The sequence below is a fragment of the Kryptolebias marmoratus genome, linkage group LG20 (assembly GCF_001649575.2).
Source record: "Kryptolebias marmoratus isolate JLee-2015 linkage group LG20, ASM164957v2, whole genome shotgun sequence".
In the NCBI taxonomy this organism is placed as follows: domain Eukaryota; kingdom Metazoa; phylum Chordata; class Actinopteri; order Cyprinodontiformes; family Rivulidae; genus Kryptolebias; species Kryptolebias marmoratus.
In genome coordinates this window covers 12,744,576-12,758,843 of record NC_051449.1, presented here as the reverse complement: position 1 = coordinate 12,758,843, position 14,268 = coordinate 12,744,576, and the positions used below count along the sequence as shown (strand labels likewise).

At 36.6% G+C, this 14,268-nt stretch overlaps 1 long non-coding RNA gene across 1 annotated transcript in view; it reads left to right on the top strand.

Moving 5' to 3' along the window:
* LOC119618041 overlaps positions 1–14,268 on the top strand; it is a 105,937-nt gene that overhangs the window by 25,481 nt on the left and 66,188 nt on the right. The gene's annotated exons all lie outside the window — the stretch shown is intronic.

The window sequence follows — 14,268 nt, the reverse complement described above, 5'->3', positions numbered from 1 at the left end:
TCTTTCTGTCTTCCTTGTCTCCTTCTTCCAGTCTGTCTTTTTTCTTTGTCTCTGGATAGCAATCAATAGTTATTATCTGCTGAGTGTCGCGATAGACACAGCATAGAGCCCCCATTCTGAGTTGATGGTGCTTTCTCATTATAGCTGACACTAGTCTAAACAAAGCAGGCCTATTTTCCTGCCACCAGACAAACACTGTCTCCATAATGGCACCAGATAAAAGAGAAGCAGGAGGGAAAATTGAATTTCACATAATGGTGAATCAGTAGCTCAGGTCTTTTTCTTTTTTTTTCCCATCATTTTTCCCTCGTCTATGTCATTCTTTGAAGTATTTGGATAATACCCGAAATGTGTGGATGTTATTTTCTTCTATTGTCTCACTGGTTTTACAGTTCCTGACTCCTTCATATTTATCGCCCAGTTCAATTCCAGTTTAGTTAATTTCACATCCATCCTTCTGTCTGTCTGTACATTGGTTTGTCCTTCCACTTATTTACCCAGCTGTCAGTCTCACCTCGTAGGGGGTGAGGTTGTTTTGTTTTGACGGGGTTGTTGTTTCATAAAATAAATAAATGATATCTGCGCAGCAGAGTGGAAAGCATAACGAATGGCACTTGGAGAAAAGGCAATTTAGGGAGAAGTGCTCTGGCTGGCAAGGGAACAGAATGGGTTTTTACTGTGAAGTATAACCAATGCATTACAAAACACATCACCAGAGGTTTATTGAAAAAGCCAAGTACACCTCACTCCTTCTTGCCACCCCCCGTCTAATGAAAATGGCCAACATTATCATGGCCTACATGGTCAGACACTGAAAAGCAGTTTCAGAGTCAGGACAGACACTTTTATTGCAGTGAAGAGAAGCCCCAGATGAATGACGGCAGAAAGGTATTTATTTATTTTTTTTTACTTTACACGTCAAGTACATATGTGGATGTGAAAATGTTTCCCACCTCCCAAAAAAGTGTAACACCTTCTATTAAAATTTTTGCTGTAAACACGTGCCTCCATTGGAATGTGTTCATCAATAAAAACTTGTAATGCCAGATAAGCTGGAATTTATTTAGGATTGTAAAAATTTAACATCAATGAGTTTGTAGCAATTTAAAAAACAAACAAACAAAAAATCTACTGTATATCACGGCTTTCATGAAACTCAATGACTATTTAATAGGAGGACTTGACTCTAAGTTAATAAACAGCAGTACAAGAGTTAGATCAGAGATGGGCGAGATGGAAGAGATATGATACATATGATTTGATGAATAAGTAACCATTATATCCAGGGATTAGGAATTGTGAATTTTAGCAAGGACAACACTCCAGAATGGGTTACAAGACGGAAAACATCACCAGATGTTTGTAATCTGCTGTGAGGAATAGTGTCCAAAGACCTGAGGGTGCAAGTTAGGGTGTAAGGGGGGACGAGATCAGACAAGTGCTGGGGAACACAGCAATGATTTGCAGGTCAAAATGAAGATTTTTCTAATTTAAAACTTAATTGGAAGCCCGTGAAGTTGAGTGAAAGATATGACAGATGTGTTGCCACAATTGGGTACAGGTGAGAACTCTGCTGGCAGCAGAGACTTGGACGTACTGAGTCCTTTCCAAAACTATACTTGGTACCCTTAACATAATGCCTTTGCAGTAATTCAAACTGGAGGTTATAAAATCATGCACAATGTGTCAGAGTTTCTGCCACAATCTAATGGACAGACTTCAGAAATGTTTTTGAGAATAAATAAAGATTATTTGTAGATAAATTTAATGTGTGACTCAAACGCGAGAGTGGGATCTGACATCAAGGATGCAAACCTCAAAAGTTGGACAGATAGAGAATCTAACTATTTTCAGAAGGTGCTCTGACTTTCTTGAGTAGAGCCTTTGGGGCTCTATTTGAGGCATGAATGATCATAACTTCGGTTTTGTAGGAAGCGAGCCATTTTAACAAAAGTCATAGACCTTGAAACACGTGTTCCAAAAAAGAGGGTCACAGACAGCAGAAAATGTAGAGCGGATGAAAATGACCCCTTGGTGGTTTAGTCTTTTGTCCTGACATCAAGCTGTTTTACTTTTTTATTTATTTTTGCAGAAACTTTAGTTCTTTTTCTTTTATTTTACATTTTTAGATCTGGATTTCTAAATTAATTTTCTTAATATATTTGCAGTATCCACCTGCTGCTTATGTTTACTGTCCACTACTGTTGACAAAAAGTGTGGCATTACCTTAGCGCAATCAGTGCTACACAGATTGTTCCAGTCATCTTTTGCAAAAACCTGTATGTTGTACACTGTGTTCTGTGCTGTACATTTGGCTCAGTGCAGCTGCTGCAGTCAGTGGTTTAAATGGAGGATGAGTTAGATAGCAGAAGTAAGTTGTATCTTATGAGCAGAGGGGCTTCAGTGTGTCTGTACTCTTTCAAAGTGTGGCTGTGAGAGTGTTTTGTGTAAATGCATTAGGACAGAAAGATTACAACATTGTAAAAACATGTGCATGTTGTCCCAAGGGAATGACTGACAGATACTCTGGCTTTATCACATTCGGAGCAAAGGAATATTTACTCTTCATCATAAAAGTGAGCAGCTGCTGAGAGTCATCTTCGCAAATCTTTTAAGCTGGTAAGTCATATTGAACTACACTTGATCACAAAAAAGCATTATTAATAAAATGGTTTTCCATGAATGTCACAGAACACATGTCAGCACAAGCAACAATAGTTGAAATGATGTTTACCAGTGTAAATTAGAAATCCATCATGCACATGTGCCCCAACTACTATGCATCTCAAATCTTAATTACAATTTCCCTATATATAATACCTGTTGGTAACTTGTGAAGTTTGGTAGGTTTGGTTTCAGATGTGAAAAGTTCACAAACATGAAAGCCTTTGTGTCAGAGCAGCAAAAGTAGTTTAAAATAAAACATTTAAGAAGCTTTTAAAATTCTTCTAAATGAATTGGTGAATTACAATAATTTTGGTCAATTCTTTACTATATAGGTCAGACAAAATCTTTTGTAATATATCTGTGTAGAATATCTGGCAAAAGTCCAATGCACTCTACCCCCCAGTCACACCTTTTAAGATGAACCTTTTGCAGATCAACAAAATGTTTTTGTTAACATCATTCCTAATATTAGTGAGCTGAAACATGCACAAACCTTTTTTTTCTAATGGACAAACTTCCTCAACACTATGGCTCTGCAGCTGATCAATTGTTCAAATGGCAATGTCAGAAATGTCTTTTCATTGTTTAAACCATCTTCTTGAACTTAAAATTGTTATGGTTCTCCCTGTTTTTGGTCTTGGGCATTCTCCTTGAAAGACTTTAGTTAGCTTGACATGGACACCTACACTAAGTTAATTTCCTGATTGGGTCTTTTCAGTCACCAAATGGCTTTCCCTGATTTCATTTCATTTGCTCATACAATCATGGAACCAGCACTCTGCTTCTTGTTTCCAGAGATTTGTCTGTTGTATCTGTTCATGAATGGTGAAACTGTGCCTGCTGTAGACCTGAGTGTAATAGCGGTGGCTGCCTTACTAAGAATTCATATTCGCCAATACAATTTCAGTGTCCTTGCTGAGCAAATAACAGTCTCGTTTATGTTGCAGTCAACTGCTTTGGTTGCCTTTCTATTTGTGTGTGTGTGAGCATGAACACAGCTCTCTGTGGGGCTACATACATGGCTGTTTTCTCAACATTCTCCTAATGTGTTTAAAAAGTGTTTACTTCAGTGACGGATATCCTCCAGGAGCTATAGGGGATATGTTGGTAATCTCAGCAGCACAAATACATAATGTAATGATGATAAGATAAGCTATAGCCCCATGTGTTTGTTCACTGGCTAAAGGGAGGGAAAAGGAACATCTGTAATGAGTAATGAAAGAGCCTCACTATCAGCAGCACAAACACAGATAACTGTCCTGTTGGGGGCTTTGTATATATATTACAAATTAAAGGGAAGACAACATCAAAAGTCAACCTTTCAGTACTTTTCATCACTCTCCAGCACTGAAGCTAAACATTGCTTTTATGACATCGCTGTGTCAGGTTTTAAGTGAAAGCATTTTATTAACTTTTGTGACTAAAGGCAGAGATGCGTTTCAATTGTAAATTGGAACTGTTTAAAACAGCCGTTCTGGACATGTTTGAACAAGTCTGTGAACACTGCTTAATGGTTTCAAACAAGCTAAAATAAGAGCTGGGTTTATCTAGAACCAAGGTCTCCAACCTTTACAATCAAAAGACTATTCCTGCTACTTTTCCCACTAAATAAGTTTGGCTTAGAGCCACAAAATGTACTTGTAGCTTGAAATAAAAATAACAACTTAGTAAGTATAAATACTACTTCTAAAAAAATCTATAGTTCGTGAAATTATAAATCTGTAATAAATTGTTAACAGTTATTTGTATTTTAGATCAAAGAAAAAAAAAAACAGTAAATTCTTACGAAAAGCTTGTTAGATTGATAAATTTTGTCTTATAAGGGCAGAGATTTACTTCAAGTTTTACTCATAGGTAAGATGCTTCTTCTAATATTTAGTGTTATCAGAATGACTTCCAATATATATATATATATATTTTTTATTGTTTTCCTATTGTGGTTATAAATTTAAATGTTATTTGATTCCATGTTACTTTTGGTTAAAATTCCAAGGAGCCCCTGCAGAGGGACCAACGAGCTGTGTGTGGCTCTAGAGCTGCAGGTTGCAGACCCCTGATCTGGCCAGAATAAATCAAGCACAGATAGTGAGGGGCATCATTTTTCTTTGACAGGTGCCTGCAATTGGTGAATCAGGGGGAAACAACTGAAAGAACCTGATGCAAAATAAAAAAAACAGAATCAAAACAAAAAAAAAAACCCATTAATATAGTAACAAACAACTCTGTGTATTGTGAAGATATGCTCAAGCATATAATCAGAGTTATCACTGACTTTCCTCATAAGTTTTACTTTCAAGTTTTTCTGATATTGCACTTTTATTACGCTCACAAAACAATCGACATTTTAATACAGGATGTTTAAAGTACAATTTTCTGTTGTAGATTTTTTTTGTTAAAGAAACAAAATTAAATTAAATGAAATTATAAGCTATCATATTTTTGACAGTTTTAAAATGAAAATAAAGTCTTTGTCAATACACAATGATCAGATGATTAAACCCAGATGGGATGTCTGGATTTCCCTCCTGGACCTCCTGCTTCCACAACCTGACTGAATGGATGGATAAATGGCTAATGGCTGTGTAACTACAAGAAGATGAGAAAATTTAAACTCTATTAATTTTCACAAACTGAGAAAAAAACATTCAAATTAATTTGTAGCTGTGTTTGTAACATTGAACAGTTATCCATATTGACATTAAAACTAGTGAGGTGGGGAAAAAAATAAACTTTTAGTTTTTTTTCAAATAAGAAATGAAAATACTTTTTGTTGTACATATTTTTTATAGGGCAGCACAGCAAAGCAGTGGTTGCCACTGTCGCCTCACTGCATGATGATTGCAGATTTGCCTCCAGTCCTTTCCATGTGGACTTTTTATGTTTTCCCAGTGCACACATGGATTTTCACTGAGTACTCCAGTTTTTCTCCCACAGACCATAAACATACAGTACATGTTAGGTAAATTGGTAACTCTAAATTGTCTCTAGGTGTGAGTGAGAGTGTGAATGGTTGTTTGTCTCTGTGTCCCTGTGATGGACTTGCGACCTGTCCAGGATGTCCTCCACCTCTCACACAGTGACTCCTGCAGATAGGCACCACCAGCTCCCCCCCCACAACCTGAAAAGGTAAAAGCGAATAAAACCAACGGATGAATGGATATTTTTTTATTTTATGTTCTTAAGGAGAAAGGGCATGACTGGATTTGTTCATGGTTTTTCTAAATGGTATAGTTGTATTAAAGAAAAAAAACACATAATAAAAGACTATTCTATCTTGCATGAATAAAATAGATTTTTCATGTCAAATAGTTATTTGATTATGCATATACACTAAAAGTACAGACTAAGCTTTTCTAACAAGCAAATGGCTTTATGATTTGTCATCTATAATGCAGTAGTGAGCAGCATTATACACAGTATTGGGATTATTTAGTTTTCTTCCTAAAAAGTAATGGTATGGTGAATTTCCTTCCTTAAATTTCATTACCCTTCTTCCTCAGTTAATGAAACTATCTGTCTTTATAGTTCAAGGTTGAAGAAAATTGATTTTTTTTTAGATTCAAAAGTCTATGCATGATAATACATGGTCCTTTCCCATTATTGATTATCCATCAGCCTAGTTTGACGTGGCCTCTTTAGAGAAATCTACAGACTTTGAAACAAAGAGCAAAAGATCAGTGTTTTCACAATTTGATGGAAGTTTGCCATAACTGCTGCATCCTACTGAATGTGAAAGTGGGGGTAAAGCCTTCCTGTACTGTCTGAACAGGAGTTAAAAGCTCTGTCATACAAAATATATCACTTTTATGGATGCATTTGCATTGTCAGAGTGTTGCAGTATCAAATATGTATGACAGTTGAGGAGCTAACCTCTAAAATACTTCTACAAAGCACTGATGCCGCCCTTAATCTGCTTTTAGCCTGAATGCAGCACTATGCAGATTTGTTTTTATCACTATTTGCAATCTGTGTGTCTCTAGTCATTTCACAAGCTAAACCATAGATAGCGCCACACAATCTTTCAGCTCTAAATCACCATTTCTGTGCTCTCTCTCTCACACACACACACACACACTCCTTCACACAACTGTTTCCAATACCTAAAAGGGCATTACATTAACTATAACCGACCATAACCTTACCCATCCCTTACGGAGAATAGCTCCAATATCTTCAAGTCATAATCAGTCTTCATCTCTTAGTACTTTACAATACAAGAATTTGCATTTTGTACCTAAAAATGAACTAGATGTACTCTGTGTGATTGAGTAAACAGATGTATGTCCTCAGAACATAGGTAAAAGTTAGAGAAAATTCAGAGACACCAGGGATGGTCACCTTCATGCTCAGCGGGATTCTTTTTGTACCAGAAAAACACAAAAATTCAGACAGGAAAAAAAGCAAACAAGAGGCCAGAGGGGCAAATAAACCCAGCAGGGAGACAAGAATGAAATGATCTTTTAAAGTGAAACAGTGATTTAAAAATATTTATGAATAATTGATCAAATGTTTTTGTTAGGATTTTGTGAGGGCTTTTAGACAAAAGGATTGAGGATTAGGAGAAGAAATACATCTGATAGTTATCACTAATTTATCTGGTACCCAGCAATAATAGTGCATTTATTTTTAACGCCCGACCACCTTACTCTCCAAATTAAGTAACTTTAAACTTATCAAGAACACATTTATTTTAAATGCAACTAAAATATTACAAGATTTAGTTTCTGTTTTTGTTTCTGAAAATAGCCTACAGCCTACAACACAACTCCTTTGTTATATTTTGCTCTTACAGTGCTTCATGACTTTTAGTATTTTAAACATTCAACTACAGATCAGCATTAGACATTTATATTTATTGTTACATAATGCTGCCAATGTTTGCAACAACTACAACTTTGAGCTTCAGGCACATGAAGAACTTAATCAAAGAATTACAATATACCTGTACAATTACCTGTACTGCATTGCCTTGTAGCACCATGTTTTTTTAAATTATTTTATGCTGGCAATATCAAGTTTATATAAGTCTGATTCAGTAAACCCAGGTTATATTGTTCATCCATTCATTCATTCATTTTCTGACCCTTCTCTGTGGTCAGGTCTCAGAGACAGCAGGTCCAAGAGGGAAACCCAGACATCTCTCTCCACAGCAGCACTCTCCAGCTCCTTCTGGGGCATCCCAAGGCGTTCCAGGCCAGAGAGGATACATAATGCCTCCAGTGAGTTTTAGGTCTGCCCCAGGGTGTCCTCCCAGCAGAACATGCCTGGAAAATCTCCTGATGATGGTGTCCAGCAGGCCTACTAATCAACGATGCAAGAATAAAACCCTGGTCCACTGTTCTACAACCAGGATGAATGCCACACTGCTCTTCCTCAATCCAAGGTTTTGCAATCGATTGGAGCCTCTCTTCTGACACACTGGACTAAACCTTTCCTGAGTGGCTCAATTGCATCATCTCTCAATAGCTGGAACACATGTTCCTGTGCCCCTTTTTAAAAATTGGGACCACCACTTTGGTCTGCTCCACAGGCGTTATATCGTCACAGTAGTTTAAGTCCACCAGTGAAAGTCATTAAAAAATAAATACATCATAAGTTAACTGGCTTTTCTGAAAGTGTCCAGTTTCACAAAAAACAAAATGACATTGGCAGAATTGCAGAGGATGTGTGCCAATATTTTCAGTAGTTTTAATTATTCACCAAAAATATGTCTTGTCTGTTTGCCCTGATAAGCTTTTGGCTCATTGTATTTGTTACAGCCATGTGAGCATAGCTGATTTCTACAATGGTGCTCTGAACATTCCTCTCTGCCCATAGTCAATGTCCTGCTTTAGAAAAATAACAAATTCGGAATGCCTGCTCTTCCATTTGAATTCATTTGGAATCTTGATGCCAAAACATTAGTTTTGTCAATTTATTTCAGAAGCGCCTTACAACACTTTTATGAGTTTCTAACTTTCTGACAAAAAAAGAAAACATAAGAAATCCAGCGTTAAGCATGTCTGAATCAGCTGTTCTTCAAAACTTTAAAGTTTAAGGTTTAAGCTGGCAGCTCAGAGGTGACAAGTGTGTGGTCCTCCATTGTGCTTATTCATTTCACTTTCTTTAAGACCATGTGTGTGCAGTGGGGAGTAAAAGGATAAAAAAAAAGACAGTTTAATCAATTAGGCTTTCAAGGGCTCTACTTTCTTCCCCAGCTCCTAATCAGATTCAGCCTTAATTCTCTGCCCCAAAAAAGCTACACAAGGAGGCCACCCTAATGAAGAGTGAGGTGCTGGACCACCATGGAGCCAACCTGACATCCTCTAGTAAGATCTGTTGTTGCCTAAGCACAACATTCACATCTTCGTCCAGCGGTGGTGAAGTGGTTGTTTTGGCAGCAATGTAAACCTCAGCCCTATACCATCATGTAATGATCTGACAGCTGTGACCTTCATGGGAATGTGTCCAGTGACCTCACAGGTAGAAAGCTGCTGCCATGCTGGTATTAGCACACAAACACCGCTTCAGAAATTGTGGTATAAAAAAAAGGAAAATGTTTGGAGCAGAGGGGGCTAAGAAGCTTGCGGTCAGAGTAATTTGTCTGGGTTTGAGCCTGGTGAGCAGAGTAGGGGTTGCAGGGAGGTAAGGCCAGAGCAGGAAATAACACCAGGTTATGAATGTGTGCTGCAACTAGGCCATAAAGTCAGTGGACTCTACTTTTGGCTTGTTCCAATAAAAACAAAGAAATCCTAAATTTTCTCTATTTTTTAGTCATTTGTTGACTTTTACTTACAAGCATTACAGATATAATTAAAGTCTGCAAAGTAAAGTTCTGAATTTCTGATTACTAAAACTTTATTTATTCATTTTATTCTAATTTTCCTGTCGGGTATGACTCTTCATTAGTCTTTTCAACATTACAAAGAAGTTGCTCAGACCAGCGGTTCTTTCTGAGGCCCGTGGCACCGTTTCGTTTACCATACTGTGAATGTAATTAAATCCAAGCTCTGCCAGTGTTTACTGGCATGTGGGGGAGCCTCTTTCTGCTTCTCAAACAGCCCTCCATCTGTCTGATTGGATTGTGGTCCCAGGCAGTAGCAGACATGACATGGGCACTGGAGGAGGCAGACCAGACTGAGAACTCCAACCAATGTCATGCTGTTTTTAATACAATATGACCTCGCCAGGGGGATTCGCATGCAGAAGATGCAAAAAGTAAATAAGGAAAATAGTGTTAGTGCTTGTTTATTCATGTAACTTGATAAAAGCTCTATCCCAGGTTAACAAAAATAATTTATTTTTTTCCTATGATGTTTTTTCTTGACAACCTTGACAGATTCTGTGTAGGCAGTAAAATATTTAGTGTCAACAGATTATAGAAAGGGGCGACAGAACATAGTTTCATTGCCAAATGGGTTTAATAAGTTAATGGTACAAAGATCTGATAGAAAATCAGATTGCATTTTGATCTTTGTGACAAAATATTATACAGTATATATTAGACACGAGCAACACTAGTGTCTTAATCTGAAAAAGTTTATAAAAATAACACTTTGACACAAACTACACTATTAGCTTCAATATTCAAATAACGTATCCCAACTGTTTGTAGATTTGTAATGGATTTTTATCTTTACAGAAATGGTTAGTCTTTTACACTCTGTGTGTCACATAAAAACAAAACAAACAAACCTTTTTTTTTACTGCAGTGTTTTGTTTTTTTTCTAATGTTTGGCTGCTCTGAACAGAAACTTCTGAAAATACATTCTGTAATATCCCAAGTTTATTCCATTTTACCAGCATAGAACTCTCTGTGTGCTCCTAAGTAAAGGACAAATGCAGTTTGACTGTTAAAAAGGGTTTCTGCTTGTGCGTGCACAGAGTCACTTTATGACTTCTCTCGGCCAACTGCACAGTTTGAATGTTGCATGCCTACAAGTTTGTATCAAACAGAACAAGAAAATCGAGCACATTTTGCTACGGAGCAGGTATTATAACTTAATGCATTTTTCTTTCTCCAAACTCATTGAACCTGTTGAGGCCAGTAAATTATTTGAACTATCGTGTGGCGCAAGACTGAACGCTGGTATTTTCTATGTGTCCCTGAAAAACGTGTCGAACAATATTGTTAAATTGTTTCATTTATTGGTGTTTAGAGCTTGTGACCTTCTGTTTTCTGAACAGCTGTTTTTTTCATCCATTACAAAGACAATTAGAACAATATGTCCTTGTCAGGATCTCTGTGTGGAGGCGCCATTCTTATTTATTTCTTCTTTACCTCAAGTGGAAGTGTAACCAGACAGGGAAAAAGATGAGACATGAAAAACAACAGAACCGAAAGAAGATACTCTGTAATGGATACCCTTTGATTATGGGAGAATGGTAGAGTCGTAACAAGCAGTTGGAGTGTTTTTTGTATTAGAAAACATAGTGATTGAGGTGGGAGATAGTCCTTAGGAGTAAAAGCCAGAGGGACAATGAGAAAACAGTGGTGGTTATGATGTAAACGTCAGGATGTGTGTTGAGGCAGCGGGGCCAGAGATGGACCTACGAGGGCAGAGGAGCTTCCTGTGGAGACTCTGATAGAAAGGCGGTGTTTGGTTTAGCAGTGTTGTGCAAGGAATTCAGACATGCAGAGTCACATGAAAAAAAGGGTTCTTAAAAACAGGGCAAAAAAAATAAATAAAAATACAGACATGAAAGATTTTATGGGAGTCAAACTGTTTGGAAAATATTGCAGTAAATATATGAAATTTCTATTTCAGTGTTAATTCTTGTTGCACACTTACGTAACATTTACCAAGATTCAAAAATCATTCTCTCTCTCTCTCTCTCTCTCTCTCTCTCTCTCTCTCTCAATGTTTTACCAGAAATTTGCCTAGACATAGTAATATTGTTTACAAAATTCATCTAGGTTTCATCGAAACCAATCATGGGATTTGGACATTTTTACTTTTCATTCTTTGCAATTCAGACATATGAATTCTACTTTGTGAAGGAGCAAAAAACCACATTAAGTTGCTGATTTATCTTCAGCCCATCAGACCACAACTTGTGAGCCAATTTCAAACTCTCAGTCATGAATGATTATTATTCTTATTCTTCACTATTTTCCACTGCTGGTAATTAGTGTAATAGTAATTTTTTTTGTCAAATTGGATCATACGTTAGAGAGCTCTTTTAATTCTTATTCTTAATTTATATCACCATAATATTTCACTTCTTCTATAAGAGATTTATTAGTCTTTCAAAATCTTTTTTTAGTCTTATTGTACTATAAATGCCCCTGTTTCATCTACCAGTCTCACTGTTGTTGTTTTACTCCCCCTTGTTCATTGCCTGTTTCTCTTTTCTCTTCATTTGTTACTGTCTTGCAGTAAGGACTCTCTCTACCAGCTCTTTGCTCCACCAAATGTCGACATTCATCACATCATCCCGAAACAACTCAACAAGCCCTCTAACATTCTGTATTAGAGAGGGAAATGGGATGTAGGATGCAGCCTGTAGCTAATTTCTTGCTGCTGTAAATTGAGATTTTTTTTTTTTAAGTCTGAAAAAAATTCTAATAAATGCATTAAATCGACATTTATTTTCAACACTTGCTCAAACTCATCAGAAACTTTGAATTTTCCTTCCTTTTGAAGGGAAAAATATGAAATTGTCTGCAATCTTTACAGGTCATTCGTGCATTTGTGTTTTTCATGTGCATGGGAGGGGTTTCTTCAGCTCCCTTTGACCCGGAATGGAGAAGCGGGTAAAGAAAATGCATGAATGGATGGAATACCTAGAATAGTGAATTTCAAAATATAGGCTTTATCGTGTAAATATGCTTTACTAAATCATTTTGAAACATCTCAAAACTGACAATTGGATCTTTCTAATTTCAGTGCATAACTGGTTGTTTTGATTGTATTTATTTCAATTCATAGAATCTTGTTTAAAGAAATCCAATATGTTTTAATGGTCTGAAAAGTATTTGAAAACAAGCAATAAATAATTTTGTTTTCTGTGACTTATGTGGGAGCTTATTGCTTACTGGCCACACATTTCTGTTGTTAGATAACCTTTACAATATCAAACCATCACTATGTTTTTTGGCTTCACATTGTTTGTGAAATGTTAATTAAATACCTTTTCCTTTCAGCTACCCTAATGAACATCATATAAAAACAAATGCATTATCACATAGATATTTTTCTATGGTGTTAAAGTTCCTGAAGTCAAAAACATATTTTTGAACTAAAAGCCCTGACTGCACCTCTATAAATATTTAATCTTTTCGACATTGAATTTAATTGAATTTTCTTTCAGTTAAAAAAAAATACATTAAAACAAACTTTTATGGGGATAAAAAGCAAACATAGAAACACTGAAATTCATTTTCCTCTCAATAAAATGGAAGGGATCAGGATAAAGCTAAAAGTAGTAAGAATTAATAAATAAACTAATTAATAAATTTGTGAGTCATGGCCTCAGTGGTGCCAGTGGTCATCAGAGAACTCTTATAGAGGACCTGAGCTTGAAGTAAAAATGAAATCGCCTAATAACTCGTCCTATTTTCCTGCATTTACTTTTGAATGTTGGAACTCTGGGTCACAAGTTGTTTCTGAGTCAATAAGGATGTTGGATTTTAAAGTTTCCATAGTTTCTGCTGTTAAGGTAAAATATAATATTTAATAATGTACTCATGTAACCTTTAAGCATGTGTTTATCTGTTTTTAAGTAATCTGTACTGACTTAAGAGAGAAGTACAGTCTGTATTTCTCAGGACGGGGCTGTTGGACAAGGCCTTAGACACCAGAAGGCTAGTTGAAACCGGATTCTGTGTCAGGTGTTGTGTCTAGTGAAATGTACTTTTAAATGATCCAGCCAAGGGGGAGTCACAGCATGCAATAAATAAACAGACAAACATTCTGTTAGTGAGACCATTATCTGTTGATGAATGTGTTTGCTCTTCTTCGTGAACGGGAAATAAACTTTAACTCTTAAGAAGATTACCAAAATCTGCATCCCTTCTTGTAATCACACAGAAAAAAAGACGAGATCTTCTCAACATATACAAATTGCAGTGGAAAGTATCTGTGTTAGTTGCTCCATGTTGTTTTCAACAATGTAACAACAAAGAAATAATAGACCAAACACAAATTGTCTTACTTTTTTCCTAACTTTTTGTGCTCACAGCAAGAAGGTCCCAGGCCCACCTCTGACCTGAGGCCTTTCTGTGTGGAGTTTACATTTCGGCTCTGTGCATGTGTGGGTTTTCTCAGACCACTCCTCCTGCAGACCGAAAACATGCATGTTAGGTTAATTGGTAACTCTAAATTGTCACTAGGTGAGAGTGAGACTGTGAATGGTTGTTTGTCTCTACGTGGCCCTGTGATGGACTTGCGACCTGTCCAGGGTGTATCCCACCTTTCACACAATGACTGCTGGAAGGCACCAGCTCCTCCTGCAACCTGGAAAGATAAAAATGAGTACAGTGGATGGATAGATAGATGTTGATTCCTAAAAATCATGAAACTTTTTATTTAAGCTCTTATTTTTTTATAAATATTCTATGATGTAATCAGTAATTGTGTCGCTTATCTAAAGAAAATAAATAATTATCTAAATTATCTA